General features: G+C 36.3%; 1 long non-coding RNA gene across 1 annotated transcript in view; it reads right to left on the bottom strand.

Moving 5' to 3' along the window:
• The window catches only part of LOC111560477, a 118,532-nt gene that overhangs the window by 60,548 nt on the left and 35,601 nt on the right, over window positions 1-22,383 (bottom strand). The window lies entirely within an intron of this gene.

Here is a 22,383-nt window from a genome sequence, read left to right on the forward strand (position 1 = left end):
AGAAGGGCACTCTAACTCTAAGATGGGAAGCCTCTCAAAGTTACACAGAAGGGGACTTTTCTTTTATAGGAGGAATAAATAGGATTAGATAGAGCCTGATTTAGGGAAGAGGGGGAAAGGAGAGTGGTGGTGGTGGGGGTGGGGGAGATGGATGGGGGTGCAGTGATAGAACAGATTAGAGAACTTTTACCCTGAGGTGAGCCTATTCTTAGGAGAAGCAGTTTCGGATTCAGGTTGAGGGTGGGCCAAAGTTCAGGCTTCTCAGGGAAGGAGAGAAGTTTAACTGAACTTTGATCAAATCAGATGAATGGGTGTTTTGTTCCGATTGATTAGTGGAGACAAAACAGTTCAGCTAATCATTTATGAGGCAAAGACTGGGAATTTAGAGGGTCTTTATCTGGCCTTGTCAGAGGTAAACAAAGGAGGTATTCCTGAGTCTTAATCTAACTCATAGAGGGAATGGTGATACTTTCCATTAACAGTTTTCCCAAACTAAAAAGGGTGGGGCATTTCTTAACCATAGTTACTTTCCATAATCCCGGGGTTTGGGTAAAATTCAAAATTGTTGGTATACAGATAATCAGGGTTGGGTTTTTTGTGTGTTTGTTTTTATTGATTTTTTAAAATTTTTTTTAATCTTTATTCACTTTTGAGAGACAGAGCATGAGCGGGGAGGGGCATAGAGGAAGCGGGACACAGAATCTGAAGCAGGCTCCAGGCTCTGAGCTGTCAGCACAGAGCCCAAGGCAGGGCTGGAAGCCACAAACCGTGAGATCCTGACCTGAGCCGAAGTGGGACGCTCAACCGACTGAGCCAGCCAGTCGCCCCTTGAATTTTTCTTCGTTGTATGTGAGGCAACAAAAATTTCACAGAAGCTTCTCTTACTCGGTGATGGGCAGAATTCTAAGCTGGCTCCCAAAATTCCTGATTCTTGTTGTACATACTTTGTATAATACACCCCTCTACCATGAGCATGAGCATGACTATTAATAGAATGGGATATCATACTCCTGATGATGTTAAGTTATATTCGAAAGAGATTTTACAGATGTAATTAAGGTCTATAATCAGCCTCTTCTCTTCAGCAGAAATGCAGAAAACCTTTCCATCAAACATATTTTAACATAAATCTGTCCACTAAAGAGATCCCTATCCATTTGCCTACTCTCCAAGGACTAGGCAGCACAACATAGGTACTCAGTTGGTGCTATAAGATATCCAATTGCAACTAGAAAATTGAAAACAAAATAAATTTGCTTTACCCAGCATTGAAGAGTTCCACCTTGAATTGTCATTGGGCCACATGTACTGTTGAACTTCATTTACAAAATGAGTGAGATACGTTTAAGTTCTTGAGCATGGAGTTACCAAAAATGGGACATAAAGGGAGCTAGCTGGGTAGGGCACAGCTGGTTGAGTGTAGGTTCTTCAAAACCTTCTTCTCAGGCTGTGTGTCTCTAGGCAAGTTCTGAATTTCTCTGTGCTTCCCATTCTCCATTTGCAAAGTAGGAACAATGATACTATACTCTCATGGGGTTATAAGAATAAATGAGATATTGTATTTCAAGGTATACTACAAAGCTATAGTAATCAATACAGTATAGTCCTGAAACAAAAATAGCCACATAGATCAATAGAATAGGATGGAAAGACCAGAAATAAACCCATGGTCAATTAATCTATGACAAAGGAGGCAAGAATATACAAATGAGGGAAAGACAATCTCTTTAATAAATGGTGCTGGGAAAACTGGATAGCCACATACAAGAGAGTGAAACTCAACCACTTTCTCACACCATACACAAAATAAACTCAAAATAGATTAAAGATAGGAGGTCTGAAACCATAAAAGTCCTAGGACAAGACCTGAGCAGGAACTCTTGGACACTGCATTTAGCAGGATTTTAAGGGATCAGTCTCCTCAGACAAGGGAAACAATAACAAAAAGAAACAATTGGGAGTATGCCAAAATAAAAAGCTTATGCACAGCAAAGGAAACAAGCAACAAAACAAAGAGGCAACCTACTGAATGGGTAAAAATATTTGTAAATGATCTATCTAATAAGGGGTTAATATCCAAAATATATAAAGAACTGATACAACTCAACACCAAAATAACCCAAAAAATCCGTTAAAAAAATGGGCAGAGAACCTGGGTAGACATTTTTGCGAAGTCATACAGATAGCCAATAGACAAATGAAAATGTGTTCAACATCACTCATCATCAGGGAAATGCAAGTCAAAACCACAATGAGACATCCTCTCATACCTGACAGCATGGCTAATATCAAAAAGAAAAGAAATAACAAGTGTTGGTGAGGATGCGAAGAAAATAGAACCCTTGCACACCATTAGTGGGAATGTAAATTGTGCAGCCACTATGGAAAATAGTATGGAGTTTCCTCAAAAAGTTAAAAATGGAAATACCCTCCAAGATTTCCACTACTGGGTATTTAGAAAAACAAAAACACTAATTTGAAAAGATATGTGCACCCTATGTTCACTACAGCATCATTTACAATAGCCAAGGTATGGAAGCAACCTAAGTGTCTATCAATAGATGGAGGGATAAAGAAGATGTGGTGTATAACACACAAAGGGATATTTACTTAGCCATAAAGAGAATGAGATCTTGCCATTTGCAGCAACATGGAGGGACCTGGAAGCTTTATTCTAAGTGAAATAAGTTAGACGGTGAAAAACAAATACCATATGATTTCACATATATGTGGAATCTAAAATAACAACAACAATAGCAAACAAGCCACACCAACAACAGTAACAAATGGACAAACAAAACCAGAAACAGACTCATATATCCAGAGAGCAAACTGGTGGCTGCCAGAAGGGAGGGGTCAGGAGATGGATGAAATAGGTGAAGGGGAATAAGTATAAACTTTCAGTTATAAAATAAATAAGTCATAGAGATGAAAAATATAGCCAATAGTACCATATTATCATCATATAGTGACATATGTTAATTACATTTATTGTGGTGAGCATTGCACAATGGAAATCATTGTCTAATCACTATGTTGTACATCTGAAACAAATACACTATTTTAGGTCAACTATACTTCAATAAAATTTTTAAAAAATAAAAAATAATTTTAAAAAGAATAAGTGAGAAATTGCTTTGTGCTTTCTATTAAATTTTCTGCCTTGACTTGAAAGTGTCCTTTGTTTAAAATTTCTGAAGTCTTGTTACTGTTTTTGCTGGTGGTGGTCTTGGTTGTTTTGATTGGTTACTTTTGGAGTTTTGTTTTTTAATTCCAGTAGAGTTGTAAAGAAAAAAGATTCACTTTTTCTTTATATTCACCTCCAAAATGGAAAGGGCACCCTTTGTTTAGAGGCAATAATGAGACAGCCAAAGAATTTCCCAGGTTGCTGAGGAAACTTACATTCTGAGGTAAAAAACAGAACAAGTCTTACACCAGAACAGACTAGATTTGGGTAGATTTGAATACCTTGGCTGTTAAGGCAAAGTAGACATAATTGCTCTTATAACTGCAATTTTGATTGACTTGAGTACAAAATAAAATTTGAAGAAAAGTTATCCCATAAAGACCAGAAAAATATTTACCCTTAACTTCTATTCTTTGCCAATAATGCTATTCTTTTTCCTGGAGGAGAAGGGGAGGTTAAAGAGTAACCTAGGGAAGCCTTTTCAAGTGAATTTGTGGTTCTGATTTGGTTTTCATTGGCTATATTAGCTTTGCTGTTCAATTTAGAAAGTTACCTGTCCATTCAGTCTTCGAATGCACATAGGAGCAATTGTATCAATGTTAAATAATAGAAAAATGTTTGTATTTGAGCTTTGGTGTTAAATTATAGCTACCACCAGCTGGTCCTTGCTTTGCCATCAAAAGCCTAGGAAACACTGCTTACTTATTTAATCAGAAAACAAAAAAAAATTTAGTGCAAAATAGAGTTTGGAGATTAAAAATGGCCAGTACCACATATGTTCTTTGGATACCCAGATGTGTGAAGGAAAAACACAAAAGAGGGAAAAAGGAGGAGGAGAAAAGAAGCAAGGACCTATTCCTTTGGAATTTTTCTGTTTTAGCTATGTAGCACCCTTGCTCCTCCTAATCAGAACACTTTTTCGGGGCTTAACCTGAGAGAGTATTCTTAAATCATAATCTCCATTTGTACTTAGGACACATCTATGCTTATGTACTACATCTGATTAAAAAAAGGGAGTCCAATGTTACTTCATAAGCAATGGAAATATTTATGGGCTTTGTTGTCAAAGCCTATTTGCATGTCTGTGTGACAATAAGCATGATATTCTGGCCACAGAGGCTCCAATCCCAGGCATTTCATTCCAGCGTTTTCTTGCCACAGATGAGATATGGGTGTAGGCATGGAAAATAATTTACTGGGGATGACAAAATCCTGATCACAGCTTATAAAGTCCAGGTTTATTGTCTATGCAGGGAACTTTGGTTATTATTATTTTGCAATTTTAGAGTACTTTATAATTGAATTTCAGATTAAAATCCTTGTGGAAATGATTCATCATCTTACTGAACAAAATTTCTGTTTTGTTTTTCTTTTCTTTCTTACAGTTTTTCAGTTTTCACCTACCTATATTTTATTATATTACCCATTGCTATAAAGTAATGCTCCCAGTTCATTTTTCAGCTGTTTCATTAACTTGATATTTACTCCTTATTCAGATTCCCTAATAAAAATGCTAATTATGATCATATCTAATAGTGACTGCTGAGGCACCCCACCAGCTCCTTCCTACCTCCAACTGGACCTACTCACATTTATCATCAGGGTTTGATTTGTCAGCCAGATTGCAATATTCCCAACTGCTCTTCTTCAAGCCTGCTAAACCCAGTTTGGGAAATAAATCCAATTCACAAGATACTCTATCAATTATTCTAGCAAACCTCAGAAGCAGAGCCACAGTCTGCTTATTTACTAATGCAATACCATTGGGAAAGAATAAAAACTGAAGATTAAATCAAATTTATTCCTACCTAACTGTTCTCATAATCACTTTACTTATTGCTCTTATATGTACACATTCTTCTATGATCATCTCTCCTCATATGGAAGTTTACATGCTTCCCTATCTTTCATAAGCTGCCATTAGCAATTCCGTGCTGCACAGAATTCTTGCCTTTCATAATCTCTAGTCCTGGAGATTCACAAATACGTGTTAAAACAAGGATCTGATCCATTGACACTATTTTAATATTCTTGATCATTTTATTATTTTTCTAAAAGCTGTTTTGACAAATTCTTACATATTCCAAAATATAAAAAAATGTTTTTGTTAACTGATTTAATGAGCATAACCCACTTTTTAAAAGTCTTCATGTTCACTACACAATCTTTGCCTTATTAGAAATTTTTTCTTTCAAATTTTATGTCAGTCATCCAGAGATTATGCTATTCATTTCTTTTTTTAAAATATGTTCTATTTTTCTGGATATTTAGACCCCTGGAAAAGAACTCACTGTGCCACAAAGGAAATAAAACCATGGGAAAATTTTAATGTAATTGGCTTAAATAATGAGGGGCCCTTGTGGAATATTTTTGCCTTGTTGAAATTGGAGTGTGTCTACTTTTCTTATGATGTTCAGAACCACTCCACCAACTTTTCCAACTTTCCTTATCTCCCTCTGATACCCAGAAACAAACAATTCTTTTCTTTTTTTTAAATTTTTTTTAATGTTTTTATTTTTGAGACAGGGAGAGACAGAGCATGAACAGGGGAGGGTCAGAGAGAGGGAGACACAGAATCCGAAGCAGGCTCCAGGCTCTGAGCTGTGAGCACAGAGCCCGACGCGGGGTTCGAACTCACGGACCGTGAGATCATGACCTGAGCCGAAGTCGTACGCTCAACCGACTGAGCCACCCAGGCGCCCCCAAACAATTCTTTTCTAACCCTACAGTGTGCCAAGGGACTCACTTTGAATGTCAGTTTTGGTCCACATCAGCTGTATGTATCATCTCTATTAATACAACTGTGTCTTTTGGATTGTAGTACCATAAAAAATGATTTGTTGTTTCACCCACATTTACACATAAACTAGTTTGGATGAGTTTTGATGCCAAAAGTTGAGAAGCTCTGGTTTCCCCCACAGAACTTTGTCTCCTCTTATCTACATTTTAAGGACATAATTCTAATCTAGTACCAGCCATTCTCACTTTGCAAGAATTCTAGTTAGCACAGCTCAGTTAAATAATGCCTTTATTATCTAAATAAATATTTAACTGTGCTGTTGAAATTTCAGTTACCATGTTATAACAACTGTGAGCACAAACAAAGGTAAATAACAGATGTGCTTCATGATCAGTGGCCAATCACATCACTTCTTTCAAAGTCTGTCAGTGATATCTCCATGCAGTTCACTCATAAAAAAACACCTGCTTGTTTATCCCCCTTGTTTCCCAGTTTTAAATCCATGTGACTTATTACAAAAGTGGATAATCAAAGAGGGAAATGGCCCATATAAAGGAAAGTGCAGCAAAGAAAACAAAGTAACACTGGGAAAGAGATTTGAATGGAACTCAAATGGAGTCTTGGCTGACTGTGGGGAGGTTGACACTTATCACCATTGGTGAGGTTTCAAAGTAGCCAGAGGACACAGGGAAGGTGAAGTGGAAGCTGTTGACATACATGAGGAAAGTAGTTGTGAGAAAAAGGACAATCATGTGCCAGAGGAAGTGACTCTGGTGAAAACTTCCTTCTAAAGGAATTCTTGGAGGTATTTCACAACATTCAAAGAGCAAAGGATAAAATATTGAAAGCTGATCCAAACTCAGAAAGGAGTATGACAACTGGCCAACACATGAGAGGATCCTCAATTTGTATTATAATTTATATGACAACAAGAAGGCAATCACTGCTTAAACTACCCTTGATAATTTTTTTACAAATAAATGAAACACTTTAATTATTAATGTTTTTAATACTTTAAATAGCACCATTAAATAGGAGTTTTAATATTTAAAGGCATTTTCCTATATACTTAAAACAATAAAAGAGCTTTTTAATGGTTTGGCAACAATTTCTAGTGGTCACAGATCATAAATGTTTTCATTTATTAGTAAGATCACAATGCATGGTTTCAGCTTACACAACCATTCAGTGTTCCTACACTACTGTGCAAAGACTACCTGTAACAACAACAACAACAACAACAAATTTAATACAAATTGCTAAAAGGGGACTGTGGTTTCCTTCTAGAGGTTTATTTCCAAACCTGGGAGAGAGGAAAGAAGTTTACTCATTCACTGGGCTTTGATTACACTATAAGAACTCAACTTTAATATTTCAGTCTCCTAGAGCATATTCCCAGTTTAATTCTCCACATTTTTCCCCAGAAGCTTAATCTAAATGCTGCGCAGGTTCTGATTTTCTTCCTTCCTGTACACAACTCAAGTAGCTTACACTTCTGGTAACAAAGTTGTGTATTGTTCTCACATGAGTGCAGATGTCTACATCACCCAGGAAACCAAAGATGCGATTCTAAAAGGAGCTCTCCAGGGCGTACAATTGACTGAGTTGCATTGGATGCCGATGCTAAATTGCACTGAGAGGTCTATGTACACATGTTTGAGTCCAATCATGGCTGTGGAAAGACTAGAAGAGCTTTAGCCAACTTGAGGGTAAAAAGAGCTCACAGGGAGCTGGTGGAATATTTTTCTCAAATTTGCAGATTGTCTAAATTAAACTTGCCAAAGTATGAACACAGATTGTCTCTTGTTTATTCAGACTCATAATGGCCCCAAAGAGCAAGTGATTGCCAAAGGGACAGAGTGACTAGAACAGAACATGAAGTTCCTATCCTATGATACTTTTTATTCCAAAGGATGTTATTTGGACTCTCAGATACATTTGCTCCTACTGTCAACATTATACATGGTGGACATGCCAGCACACAGAAACCTATTTAGCCCAAAGTGCAACTCAACTGTGGGGCTAATTGTTACATTGGTATTTTTCTAAAGGGTATTTATTTATTTAACATGCTTATGACAGGGAATATACCCAGAACATAGGAACAGTATATAAAATCTACAGAAACTAACTTTAACTTGCATCATTTTGATTAGGGAACCCAAGATAAACAATTTAAAAATATCATTTATAATTCCATCACCCATTGATAACTGTTTACTATTTTGATGCATATTATCTGAGATTTGTTTCTATTCAAACACATAGGCATATGAATACGTGTAATGCCATTTTTTAGCAAAAGCATAATACCACTATGCATTTCAAACCTGCTTTCCTTCACTTAACATACTGCAAATATCTTAGCAAGAAATATATATCTAGAATGTAATTGTTAATGGCTTTACTCATTAAATAAGTATAACTTTATGGATGTCTTTATTTTGGGCAATTAGATTGCTTCTTTTTGCATTATAAATATACATATATGTGTATTATTGAATATCTGTCTTCACATACTTGTTTCCTTTGGATAAATTTTCTACAATGAAAAGTCAAATGTTAAGTCAAAGAGAATGCCATATTTAGTGATTTTTATACATAATGTCACAAAATGCCTTCTAGAAAAGTTGTATTAGTTCGCATCCTAGCCACAGAGTATGTTTGCCCAGTTGCCCACATTGCTGTCAACCTATTTTGTAAACTATATAAACTTGCCATTCTGATAAGCAAAAAATGTCATCTCCTTTGTTTTCAGTTGCATCTCTTCCTCCTTCTGAGACTGAATACTTTATACATTTCTTCACCATATGTATTTCATCATTTACAAGGGTTTTTCTTTTTTTAATTTTGCCAAGTTTTCTATTAGAACTTTGATTCTATTAATTGGTAAATTTAGATTAAAAATGGTAACACATATGTTAAAGATCCTTTTCTTGTTTGTATTTTAATTTGGGGGATATTAATTTTATAATAAAACTATCTTGAGGTGGAAGCCACCCTCAATATGGCACCAATGTACAAACTATATTTTAAAAAGAGAAAAATATGTAAACTATTGGTACTATATCAAAGTAAAATCTTCTGCCCAGCAAAGGAAATAATCAACAAAACTAAAAGACACTCTATGAAGTGGAAGAAGATATTTGCAAATGATATATGTGATAAAGAATTAGTATCCAAAACATATAAAGAACTTATAAAACTCAATACCCAAAAATGAATAATGCAATTTAAAATGGCAGAAGACATGGACAATTTCCCAAAGAAGATATACAGATGGCCAACAGATATACGAAAAGATGCTGAACATAATTTATCATTAGGGAAATGTGAATCAAAACCACAATGAGATATCACCTCACACCTATAAGAATGGCTAAAATAAAAAACACAAGACACAACCAGTGTTGGGAGATGTGGAGGAAAAGGAACCCTCATGCACTCTTAGTGGGAATGCAAACTGGTGCAGTCAATGTGGAAAACAGTATGGAGGATTTTCAAAAAGTTGAAAATAGTTTCAAAAAAAGAACTACCCCACAATCCAAAAATTGTATCACTGGGTATTTACCCAAAGAATATAAAAACACTAGCTCAAAGGGATACATGCATCACTATGTTTATAGCAACATTATTTACAAGAACCAAATTATGGAAGCAGCCCAAGTATCTAGTGTCCATAGACTGCTGAGTGGATAAAGTTGATGTGGTATATGTGTTTGTGTGTGTACATGCAATGGAATAGTATTCAGCTATAAAAAAAAAAGAATGAAATCTTGTCATTTGCAACATGGTCAGAGCTAAAAAGTTATAATGCTAAGTGAAATAAGTCAGAGAAAGACAAATAACATGATTTCACTCATTTGTGTAATTTAAGAAAAAAACAAATGAGCAAAGTAGGGAAAGGAGAGAGAGGGAGAAGGAGAGGAACCAAGAAACAGAATCTTAATTATAGAGAACTGATGGTAACCAGAGGGAAGAGTGGGGGATGGGTGAAATAGGTGAGAGGGATTAAGGAGTGCACTTGTGATGAGCACCGGGTGATGTACGGAACTGTTGAATCACTATATTGTACACTTGAAACTAATGTAATGCTATGTTAACTAACTGGAATTAAAATAAAAACTTCAAAAAAAGAAAACTTTTATGAAATGAAAAATAATGGAAATATTACTTATATTTAAAAATATGTTATGGCTTCACTTTAAATACTTTAATATTTTGATATAAAAATTATGTATTTTTTACACATAAATCATATTGCCTGCAAAGTGTCAGGGGAAGTCTAATTTTTTTCCCTTCTCAAACAGTTGTTCTTATACTGTTTATTAAGTTGTTTCAGATATTTTTTAGGTCTAGGATTGTCACTTAAATTTTTTAGACTTTCTCTATTTTTCTTTTTTGAGAGAGAAAGAGGGCACAAGTGAGTAAGGGTTAGAGAGAGGAAGAGGGAGAGAGAGAAAGAGAAAGAGAGAGAGAGAGAAACGGGGCTCACCTGAAGGGGGGGCTCATCAGAAGCAGGGCTTGAACTCACAAACCATGAGATCATGACCTGAGCCAAAGTGAGGTGCTTAAAGACTGAGCCACACAGGCACCTTGAAAATTTTTTATTTTCTTCCTACTATTTCCATCTTTTCCTGTAGATTCCTTAAGATATTAGCCATAGCTATTTTAATTTATTTTTAGGTTTATTTATTTATTTTGAGAGAGGGAGAGAGAGAATCCCAAGCAGTCTCCATGCTCAGTGCAGAGCCCAACATAGAGCTTGATCTCACAAACCATGAGAGCATGACCTGAGCCAAGATCAAGAGTCAGACGCTTAACCCACTGAGCCACCCAGGCACTCAACCATAGTTATGTTAAAATCACTGTCAGCTAATTTCATCATCTAAATGATCTCTTCTTGGGTCACCTGGGTGGCTTAGTCAGTTAAGCACCTGACTTCGGCTCAGGTCATGATCTCACGGTCTGTGGGTTCGAGCCCTGCATCAGGCTCTGTGATAACAGCTCAGAGCCTGGAGCCTGCTTCAGATTCTGTGTCTCCCTCTCTTTCTGCCCCTCCCCTGCTCACACTCTGTCTCTGTCTCTCAAAAACAAATAAATGTAAAAAAAAACCCAAAAACTAAAAAATAAATGATCTGTTCTGTCTCTATTAATTGTATTTTTCTCTTGACTATGAATTATTCTGTTTCTTCATATGCATAGATTTATTCTATTGTATACTAAACATTGCAAATGATACACTGTAGAACTTTTTAGCCACTGCTATCTTGAGTCGCTTTTTAAGCCACTGCTTTTTAAGCCACAGCTACCTCCTGCGCCATTGAATACAACTGCATATAGTACAACTTACTACAGTATGTTTGTTTGGCTTTGTTTAAAGAAGCTATTCCATTCTTTTGATCTATTCTTCCCCCACTTGGATTCCAGTACAAAACTCTGTTATTTTCCTTTGAAGAGTATTGAGTTTTGTTCCAACAAACAATTAAATTAGTGGAGGATCATTTTGAGGGTGTGGAGGTGTGCTTTCAGTCTTTGTAAAAGCAGGTGCATTTCACTTTGCCCTTACACTTGAGACATGGTTCTTATTCTTAAGCTATGACCCTCCAGGTTCCATGGACAGTCTGAGGTCTTTTCCAAACACCATTAAATCAGTAGGAATCAAACTGCAAACTCCATCTTCCCAGCATCCAGGCAGCTGCTAAAAATCTCTATGCAGCTTTTCTCTGGAACAGGTAGGGAAAGATAGGGCCAAGTGGTGGTAGGGCCTGAGATGGGTAGAGTGTTGTTCCACACACATGCAGTCCAAGAATAAGCCGAGGATTTGATTTCATACACATATTTTAGGGTTCCCTCTTGTGTCTCCTTTATGGGATTTCCTCTAATTTTTAATAAAAATTCTTCTTTGTGTAATAATTTCAGGAGAGACTGGGCACCAGGGTGCCTCAGTCGGTTAAGCATCCGACTTTGGCTCAGGTCATGATCCTGTGGTTCATGAGTTTGAGCCCTGTGATGGGCTCTGTGCTGACAGCTCAGAGCCTGGATCCTGCTTCAGAGTCTGTGTCTCCCCCTCTCTCTACCCCTCCCCTGCTCATGCACTGTCTCTCTCTGTCTCTCCGTCGACAGAGATAACTGTTATAAATAAATAAGCGTTAAAAAAAATTAAAAATAATTTCCGGAGAGGTAAGCAGATAAAATGCTTTGACCTGCTCATCTGCAAATGTATTTCTTATCCCTCCAATGAACAACAGCTTTCCAGGGAATATAGTCTTCCTGCCATAACTGTGTTGACATTTCTTCCTCATCTTCTGGTATTTAGTTTTGCAGAAGTAGGACAACTGATTTTTGACTTTTACAAGGTTTTCTGATGGATATTTATTTAGTTTTTAAATTTTTTAATGTTTATTTTTGAGAGAGAGAGAGAGAGAGAGAGAGAGAGAGAGAGAGAGAGAGAGAGAGAGAGGCAGGCAGCGGGTTAGGGGCAGAGAGAGAGGGAGACACAGAATCCAAAGTAGGCTCCAAGTGGCGAGGTGTCAGCATAGAGCCCAATGCAGGGCTCAAACTCACGAATCATGAGATCATGACCTGAGCCAAAGTCCAACGCTCAACCAACTGAGCCACCCAGGTGCCCCTCTGATTGGATATTTAAGGAGTTCCCCTTTTTTTTTGAAATTTAATTTACAGTCGAATATATTAATTTTTATTAATTTTGCTTGGTATTTTATGGACCTATTTATTATAAAGATAAGTCTTTTTTAAGCTTTCAGAAATAATAAGTGTGTATTTGTTTTTAAATTTTCTTTTGAAGTTAGTTTTTTATTTTTTCATTTGTGGCAGTGTTTCCCAAAATTCCCATATCGTTAAAATCACTTAGTGTTCTTATTTTGAAAAATAGATATACCAAAGCACAAATCCCAACATACTGGACTAGCATCTTTGAGGAGGGGTCACAGGAAGCAGAAATTTTACAGAAGTGTTCAGAAAGCTGTTACATTCAAGCACATTTGGGAAACATTTTTAAACAGTTCTTTTTTTAATGTTTATTCATTTTTTAATAATAATTTCAGGATTAGAATTCAGTGATTCATCACCTACACATACAACCCAGTGCTTATCCCAACAAAGTGTCCTCCTTAATACTCCTTGCCCATTTAGCCCATCCCCCCCCCCACCCAACACCCAGCTAGCAACCCTCAGTTTGTTTTCTGTATTTAAGAATCTTTTATGATTTTTCTCCCTCTCTGTTTTCATATTACTTTTGCTTTGCCAAATATGATTTTCTAAATCTATTGTCCATGCTGTTCATATCCTATTCATTTACTTTCTTCCCCCTGTGTTATCTGATAGAAAAACAACTCAAGAAACTGGATCCTGCCCCAGTTTTCTGTGGTATCTAATGTAGTCCAATGACTCAATTGTTTTTTTTTCAAACTCAGTAATCATGAGTTACCAGAAATAAAGCTTTCCTAGTTTCCAATTCTATTTACATAAATGCAAGATCACCTTGAATCTTGTTGAGTGGACACATTTGATTTTTTTAATTATCATTTTTCTTGAATAAGTCAGTTCCATAGGGATCATTTTGTCTGATTTGTCTTTTCCCTTTGAACTACTAAATCATCTCATGTACACATTGATTTTGTTATATTTACAAATCCAGAGAGATGGACTTCTCCACTGTTAGAGAGGATATATTTGTGACTTTACCCAAACCAAAGAGGAAAAAGAAACATTGAAACTTTCTATAATTTGCCTGTGTACTATGGTGATTATTCAATGCAAAAACTAGCAAGTACACTTAACACTGACTTGTAATGGCTCTTCCTTTGAGGAGAAGGGCTGAATCCCCAGATAGCTTAGAGATGGCCTACAAATATTATCAAGAAAATATCCTTTATTGGGGATGGAAGGAAACAGAAGGACCAAAACGTCTCAATTTACACCTTCTGATTCATTTTAATTTTTGAAACATATGAAAGTACTGTTCATTAAAAAAATGAATGAAGCTAAGGTAAAATCATATGCAAAATTTAAAGATAGAAGGTAGAAGGTAGAAGCAGTGAGGGCAGCCTCACCAAAAGTGTTTTTTTTTTTTTTAAATAATGAAAATTATCTTCTTTAGCAATGGAACTGAGTGATCACTCAATTCTAGTTTGTTTAGGATTTTTAACCACAAATCAGCTTTTAAATAAGAGTCTCTGAAAATATCTTTGGAATCTTCTCTAATATGTTAGCGCTTTATTAAAGTAACTGCCAATTCATACTTGCACTGGTCTATTTTTTTTTTCAACGTTTATTTATTTTTGGGACAGAGAGAGAGACAGAGCATGAACGGGCGAGGGGCAGAGAGAGAGGGAGACACAGAATCGGAAACAGGCTCCAGGCTCTGAGCCATCAGCCCAGAGCCCGACGCGGGGCTCGAACTCACGGACCGTGAGATCGTGACCTGGCTGAAGTCGGACGCTTAACCGACTGCGCCACCCAGGCGCCCCTACACTGGTCTATTAATAAGCCATTTAGGTTTCAGTAAAGCATCAAGGTTCAGCAAAGGATAATCAGAGATCTTGATCAATACACTTAGAACAAGTATACCAATTTCTAGTCCCATGTTTCCTAAAGAAAGACCTTTAATATATATATATTTTATTATCACCCAGGCCAAGTTTCACACATCATGATGGAATTTTCAAGTAGTCATATATATTCTTAAAAAACAACCTTCCCCAGATGGTAGAGTGAAATACTGCTACATAAAGTCCCATCTTGCTTCTAAACTGTATAAATTAAAGGAATATTGATCTTAAAATACTAGTACAGTAAATAATTGGAGCTTTAGCTTGCACTACCACAGGCATTGTTAGAAGTTTTGTCTTCATAATGCTTCTCCCAAGCAAGCATTTAAATAGTCAAGCCATTAGCTCTTTATAAAGATCAACTTTGTCAACTTATTGACAGATTTCCTCAAGCACACATCTCTTTCTTAAGTCTGATTACTTGCTGTGGCATAGTGATGACAAAATGCACCATATTATCTGAACACTCATTTAAAGTAGCTATGAACACCTGCCCACAAGATGAATTCAGGCGCAAAGTGGGAGCAATCTTCTTACCATCTCTTAGTTAGCACACTAGTCTGAAGTCAAAAACTGAGTGTTCATTGGAGAAATGGCAGGGCATGAATTCACTGATATTAACTGCCCTGATACCAACACCACCAACATTTTTCCTCTTTGACAAATTGAAAACAGTCTTCATTTTATATCAGACTGCTTAAGAAGATGATATTTTAAGCAAAAAAGTTGCAACATGGGCATTAGAATTCTGCAGGAGAAAAAGTGATAGCTACTCTTATGAAAATGTTTACAGATTTAAGTTGAAATCACTTATTAGTGAAAACAATAGGAATATATTCATGAATATAAGGTGTGAGCATTATTTCACATTAACTGGCATGAAAAAAAATAGTTCTTTTGGTGATAGAAGCTTTCTTGAACCTTCTTTTTAATTTTGCTGTTTGTTTGTTTGTTTGTTTGTTTGTTTAGAAAAAGCATTGGACTGGAAATGAGACCAAACAAGTTGCCCTGCAGGGTGTCTGGCACATAGCAAGTCAGTAAATGTTCATTTAATCAAAATCAGAATTGAGTTCCGAATCTGTCACCACTTTGGGATCTTGGATATTCTGCTTCTCTATCAACAGCTTTCTCATCTAATATAACAGTATATTCCTACAGAATAATATGTTACAGCATACATAAACATTTGAATTGTTTGAATTACTATCTGCTTCACTTAAAAATTACTGTCTTCTTTTGAGATATCAGAACCATGCTGGAACAAGCCCAATATTCAACTATTTGCTTTAATTTACATGCTTGTGTGGACAAAACATTAACATAATTGATAGGAATCCACCATTTGGCATTATATAGATGGACTAAAAACAAGCTGAATTCTGCAATTTTCTATTTATTCCAGTGATCTCAAGCTCTAGCAACAAAGCATTTCCACATGTCAATTCAGCCTGCCTTGTACTTGAGCAGAATATTAGAAGTAGAATGGGGGCTTATTTTTCTACTAGGATATAGCTCTCCCTGGGGTGGGTTCTCTGCATTCCATACACACAAAGTTGAGCCTCTCTTCTTTATCCAGTGCTCCCTCATTGTTTGCCTTGTTTTTCTGAGTATTTTCCAGATCCCATCCACTGTTGCAATCAGTACCTACCCTGAGCCCTAGTTTTCTTGATTGGTGTTCTGATGTCCTGCCTAGTTCTTACTAGTATCCTCCTAGCAAAATTCAGACTCAATTCTCTCTACTCACCTCCCCCTACTCTATATCCAGTCTTGCAAAGGCACTGGCTGGAGACTTGATTTAGCCTGAACCAACCTTCTGAGACATATATCATCATCACCTGCCTATTAATTGATCCAATAATTCTTCCAAACTCACTTTCAGCTGTTGGTCTTGGGTCCTATCTCACTGTAAAATCGAAACAATTAGAAAAGCACTTCCAGATCCCAACCTGCATCTATAACCTATATGCTCTGCCTTCTTTCTTATTACTAGAGATGAACTATGCCTATATCCATCTAAAACCAAGCCATCCACATGAATACTGAATTCCATCTCTTCTTTACTACTCAAGGACATCTCTCTAGCAATTCTCTTCTGTCTCTATTACATTAAGACATCTTATCTGCTAGTATATTAATATATAAATGCCTGGTTATTTCTCCTATATCTAAAATAAAAAGTTTCTTTTACTCCTGCCAGGAAGCACTATATCGCTATGCCTTCCTAGAGCAAATTTCCTTAAAAGTATTGTCTACACTGTCTCCATTTGCCTTCTTCCCATTCTTTCTTAAACTATTAAATGTATCTTTGATGCTCATCTTCACCAAAACTATTCTTGTCTACATCACATATAACATCCACACTGCCAATTATTTCTCAGTCCTCATCCTCCTTTGCCTATGGATGGCATTTTGTAGGGGTGAGCTTTCTCCTCCTTGATACACCTGGCAACTGTACTCTTTCAGTGTAAGAGTCATCCTTCATCTGGGCTGAGAAAAATCCAGGAAATCCCTTGACACTCCTTCAAAATATATCCAGGATCTGAAAACACCTACCGCCACCATTGCTAATACCCAGCTGGAGCCATCATCATCTTCTAACTGGTCTTCCTGTTTCCAACCTTGCCACATTACAACCTCTTTTCAATCTATCAGCTAAAGCAATCTCTTTAAAATGCAAGTCATTTACATTTACAGGTCTGTCGTTCAAAATCTTCCAATGGCTTCCAGGCTCATTCAAATAAAACCAAAGTATCTAAAATCACTTACAAGGACCTACATGATATGATCGCCAATCCACTCCCCTCATTTGTTCTGCTCGAGGACACAGGCCTTGTTGTTTTCTCAAACATACGGCCAGAAGAACCCCTCTGCCTTTAAGGTACTGTCCCCTTCTTACTGCTCATTTATGCCTCCAAGTTTTCTGTGGGTGTATCTGCTTGGAGGAACCTAAAGATGTAGAGAACCCCAGCTGCAAGGGAGTATCAAAGTGTAATTTGTACCAGACTATTTCTGTAATATAAGAAGGCCATATAGAAGAGGGAGGAAATGCTGCTGAGTAGGCCAATCTAGTTTAAATGTCACAGCAATGAATAACTAGAATTCAGTGGGGAGAAAAGGTACTGGAAATCATAATTGACTTTGCATCAATGAACGAAAACAAAGAGGCTGTCTTTGTATATGAAATCAACAAAATAGCATACTTAACCTTGAAAACAATAGCATTAATTATACATGATAATTTGAATATTATAACAGACATATCTTATGTAAACTATACAGCAGAATGCCAGATTTAATAGGTCCTCCACAAATACATACATGGTCTCATTGTCACCATTTACAGAAGTGATATATAAAATTTCCATTTCAAAATCTGACAGAATTTTAAGAACCTTCTCCAGGGCAATTTTTAAATAAATGTGCTTACTTCTGGTATGAAACAGAGAGATTCATAATGACTGGCTCAAAACCACAGGCACAACAGTAGATAAATTCCAAGAACTTGGTATCTCTATTTATAAGAACAGTTTGATTCTGCTTTAAGTAAGACACTGTGGTTATTTGAAATAAAACACCAGAAGAGCATATAAATGAAAGTGGGCAACACATATGAGTCACTTCCTCATGGCAAGTTTTATAGTTCAACAATTCTGAAATCCAACAGTAACATCGAAGTACTGACTTGGTATTACTTTCTGCTATTGCTGCATTTCTTCCACACCACCACTCCAGGCCTTTCAGATTCTACTTAATCACTAATGAAACTGCCAACCCAGCTCAAAAATGCTTAACCATTGGATTATTTCCAGGATTTTTGTGGCACTTTTCTTGGAAATAGGTTTGCTACTGTATTCAATTTCTCCTACACATTCCAGACCATCATCATTCACAACGCTCTACTTCAGATTTCAAATATTCTTTTTCCTGGGACTATCCACTGTTTCCTGTGGGATAGGATGGCAGCTCCTTTTGCTGTACTTTCTTACTAAATGCTATAAGTTTACTACATGTTGTAAGTTTTATAGCTTCCTAAACATAGTTAATCGAATGAGTACATATTGGTATTGAGAATGGGGTAATGAAGAAGATTGCTTTGATGGCTTCACTGAAGAAGATAGCATGAAAATAGCATGAATTCTTTATCTCAAGATTGGCTTCCGTCTAACTACTAATGCTCCAAGGAGCTTTTGCTACATTTTTACCTTGTGATAGTAGTGGCTGCTTTTTTTTTTTATTTTTTAAATATGAAATTTATTGTCAAACTGGTTTCCATACAACACCCAGTGCTCATCGCAAAAGGTGCCCTCCTCAATACCCATCAGTCACTCTCCCCTCCCTCCCAACCCCCATCAACCCTCAGTTTGTTCTCAGTTTTTAAGAGTCTCTTATAGTTTGGCTCTCTCCCTAACTTTTTTTTTCCTTCCCCTCACCCATGGTCTTCTGTTAAGTTTCTCAGGATCCACATAAGAGTGAAAACATATGGTATCTGTCTTTCTCTGTGTGACTTATTTCATTTAGCATAACACTCTCCAGTTCCATCCACGTTGCTACAAAAAGCCATATTTCATTCTTTCTCATTAAGTGGCTGCTTGTTGTTAAAGAAAGTGACAAATATTATGCTTTTACTAAATGAGGAGAATATTTTTTATAATAAGAGATGCAAATAGTAATAATTTTTGTCATAAATTATGAATATATAAAACATAACACTGCACCTTAATGTCTTAGCGCTAATTAGCAGTACAGCATCTAGGAGATGGAGGAACCCCAGTCGGGACATCAGTCTTTGCCTGAATGTAACTTACAATTTATTGTGGGAGACAAACTGTAATCAAATAATAACATAAATGAATACAAGGTACTTCAAAGTAACATGCTTATAATTGGGGGCTTTCACTGAGTAAGATTAGTGAGGGAAATTTCAAGTAAAATTTGATCTTGGATACAAAAAAACAGTTGGAATTAATCAGGTATAAAGGGAAGGTAAGAGGAGTCTAGGCAGAAGATAAAGCAAATGAAAATCTGTTGGTGTGGGAAGAGCATAGCAATTACTAGACACCGAGAAAAGGCCAGTGTGCATGTAGAGAAAGGGGGCACAGGTGAAGGGGCCAGACTATGCAATGGCTTTTAAAGAGATTGGTTTTTATCCTAAGAAAAACTGGGAGATTGTTTGAAGATTTGTATGTAGTTGGGTGACAGTTGCATTAAAAAACAAACATGATGGCTGTAGCAAGGGGAAATAAAGTTCAGAAAGGCACGGAGAAAAAGTCAAACATAAACACTGCTGTTAATACTGAAATTTAAATAGAGAGAAGATGTGGACAAAATAAGACATTTAATACTTTCTAAACTATGCTTCATGAAATGCAAATACAAAATGTCCTCAGGTTAAGGGGTCCAATAACTTTGGGAAATGTTGATTATTCCCTCTTGGAGATCTGCAGAAAACGTAACTTATTAAAGGCTAATGCTGTGAAATAATACAGCTAGAAAACAAAGCTTATTTAACTTTGTGAAACCCATAATAGCTTAACTGTATCTAATCTTAAAACTTACTGCACACAAACTACCAATATAGACTATCTCCTTAAAAGGCACAGAACTAGATTTTAGTAGATGGCTCTAAATTTTCACATTGCTATTATAGAGAAATATTTTCCCCTTAACTTTTAAAGAATATTAGAGAAGAACAAGAATTTAAATTATTAGACTATTGCAACTACAGAAACATGAAATAATTCTGGAAGTATTAAAAATAGTGAACAGGTTTACACTTAAGGAGCTATTGTGGGGGAAAAAGTAATTTAAAATATACACATTTTAAAATGATAAAAATTATTAGATACCTCTAAAAAATATTAAATGGAAGTTTGAGCAGTAGTGAGGCTCCAAGCTGTCCTTGATGATCCATGCCTCCTACTATTTATACCCTTGTTTAGTACTCTCCCATGCTGAATCATGGTACTGTTGACCAATTAAATGTAGTGAGAGTGACTGAATTTCAAGGATAGGTTATAAAAAAAAAGACTGTAAGTCCTACTTTGGGTGTTTGGGTTCTTGGATTGCTCATTCTGTGTGAAGTCAGCCACTATGCCATTAGGATGTTCAAACTACCCATTGAAGAGACCCCGGTGGAAGGAGCTGAGGTCTCTGAGACCAATAGCCACCATTAAATCACCAGCCAGCTTACAGTTGGAGTGAGCCACCTTACAGCAGATCCTCCAGCCTAAGTCATGCTTTGAGATGACCATAGCTGTTGGAGAGACCCTAAGGGAGAACTGCCTGGTTGAGTCCTTAGTAAATCCCTGGCTTCAGACACAATGAAAGATAATACAAGATTGTGATTTCAAACCACTAAATTTGGGGGCATTTGAAAAAAGCAATAGGCAACTAACATATAGAGTTCTTTTAGAAAATGTGCTGAATGATACTTTGTCAAGCACTGTACATTGCCAATTTAGCATTAAAGTTTGTAAAGGCATTTTATTTGCCTTCCAAATTAGGTTATACTATGCTCTTCAGAAAGACACTCCAAGGATATCACCTGCTAATCTGCAGGGAGAAAAAAATTAAGATTTTGTGATATGACATCCCAGATACTAATGTATAACCCTTTTTTAGTGAAGGCAAATTGTCACAGAAGTAGGTCTTTAAGACTATCAAATCTTGAATAGGCCAAGCCTTCTCTGGTGATGAATACGACATAAAGGCTTTGAAAACTGTGTTAGCCACCGTGAATGAAGTGAAAAATTTCACAAGGTGAAGAGAATGAATCTCACACTTTGCAAGGTCTTTCCCTTAATAGCATCCACCAAATTCTTTCCACTCCTATTTTCTATATAGACTACTCAATTAGGGATAATAGGGGCCTGAGAAAGAATATAATTCATTTCCACAATCCTAACACTTCACTTTATCTCAACCTCGTTCCTCACTGTTCACCTTATGTTTCTAACAGAGAAAAAAGGATCTTGGATTTTTTTTCTTTCTCTTTCTTCCCCACTCCCAACCATTTGAGTAGGTCTTATTTGAGTAAGAGCATTGCTCCACATCAGAGACACTTGGAGGAAAAGAGCTACAGACAATCTATAAGTAAAATGAACCATTGGATAAGTAAGATTTGACTACTTAACTTTTCGATATATTCAGTTTTACTTATTTTAAAAATAGCCCAGAAACAGACCCACACAGATATAGTCAAATGATCTTTGACAGAAAAGTAAAGGCAACTCAATGGAGAAGGGAGAGTCTTTTCAACAAACGATGCTGGAATAACTAGACACCATATTGAAAAAAAGAAGAACAGTTTAAACGCAGTCTTTATACCTTTCACAAGAATCATATCAAAAGGGATTATAGACCTAAACGTAAAGTGCAAAATCCTAAAACATCTAGAAGAAAACATAGGAGAAATTCTAGGTGTTCTTAGGCTTGGCAAGATACTTTTAGATGCATACCTAAAAGCATATCCATGAAAGAAAATTGTTGCCTTTCATTAAAATTAAAAACGTCTGCTCTGAGAAAGACACTACTAAGAGAATGAAGACAAGCCCTAGACCAGGTGATAATGTAGGCAAAATATGTATCTGATAAAAGACTTGTATTCAAAACATACAAAGACTCAACACTTAACAACAAGAATACAGGAAACCCAATCAGAAAATGGGCAAGAGATCTGGACACCTCACTATGGAGAATATACAGATAACAAATAAGCACATGCAAATACACTTAATATCACTTGTTATTTGAGAATTGCAAATTATACAACAACAATGACTATATCACGACATACTTATTAGAATGGCTAATCCAAAAACCTGACAGTAACAAATACACAGTTACGTATTTATTCTTATTTTTTTCTTTTCAAATTTTATTTA

The sequence above is a fragment of the Felis catus genome, chromosome B2 (genome assembly GCF_018350175.1).
Source record: "Felis catus isolate Fca126 chromosome B2, F.catus_Fca126_mat1.0, whole genome shotgun sequence".
Taxonomy (NCBI): Eukaryota; Metazoa; Chordata; class Mammalia; order Carnivora; family Felidae; genus Felis; species Felis catus.